The sequence below is a fragment of the Elephantulus edwardii genome, unplaced genomic scaffold (assembly GCF_000299155.1).
Source record: "Elephantulus edwardii isolate Elephantulus edwardi_28Jun2011 unplaced genomic scaffold, EleEdw1.0 scaffold00374, whole genome shotgun sequence".
NCBI lineage: Eukaryota > Metazoa > Chordata > Mammalia > Macroscelidea > Macroscelididae > Elephantulus > Elephantulus edwardii.
Genome location: NW_006400124.1, coordinates 615,982 through 616,838, shown reverse-complemented (window position 1 = coordinate 616,838; position 857 = coordinate 615,982). Strand labels below are relative to the sequence as shown.

Genomic DNA, 857 nt, shown 5'->3' with positions numbered 1-857 from the left:
AAGGCAACGAGGGGAAATGATCACTGACTCTCTAACTCTACATTTCCAACAAATTGAAAAAGAACAGCAAGAAAACCTGACATCCTCCAAAACACTGAAATTATAAAAATTAGGGCAGAAATAAATAAAGTAGGAAACGGGGGGGGGGAAAACCAGTTGAAACCATCAACAAATCCAGGAGTTGGTTCTTCAATAAGGTCAATAAAATTGACAAACCACTAGCAAAACTAACAAAGGAAAAGAAAGAAAAGACACAAATTATTTAGAATAAGAGATGAAAGGGGCAATGCCACAAAAGAACCAACTAAAATAAAAAGGTTAACAATGGAAAATTATACTCAGGGGAGTGTGGCTCAGGATCAGCCAGCGACAGTCGCCTCTCCCATCCATGGTCACAGCCGGGATCATGATGGGGAAGAAGTCTTCTCAGGAGAAGGTGCAGAAAAGAAGCAGTCAGGAGACGGCACCAGTGGCCTAGGCCTTGTGATGTGGTGCCCAACATCTGCAGCAGCAGCAGCATGGCAGCACCAGTGGCTGTGGGAGCACTAGCTTCAGGGGCAGTGTCAAAGGTGGTGGGAGAGTGGGCAGCTGCTGGGACAGGAGCAACATTGAACACAGCAAGCAGTGGAAGAGAATGAGCACGGACTCATTGTACAGCATATTGGGGTCCCTGCCACAGGAGACGAACTATCTTTTGCCATCTTTGGAAAAAGAATTATTCTTGGCAGAACACAGTGACCTGGAAGAAGGGGGACTGGATTTGACTGTATCATTAAAATCAGTTAGTTTCTATATATCAGAGGAAGGAAGGAAGGAAGGAAGGAAGGAAGGAAGGAAGGAAGGAAGGAAGGAAGGAA

General features: G+C 45.0%; 1 pseudogene; it reads left to right on the top strand.

Moving 5' to 3' along the window:
- Positions 1–406: 406 nt before the first annotated feature.
- LOC102861733 overlaps positions 407–857 on the top strand; it is a 1,466-nt pseudogene continuing 1,015 nt past the window's right edge.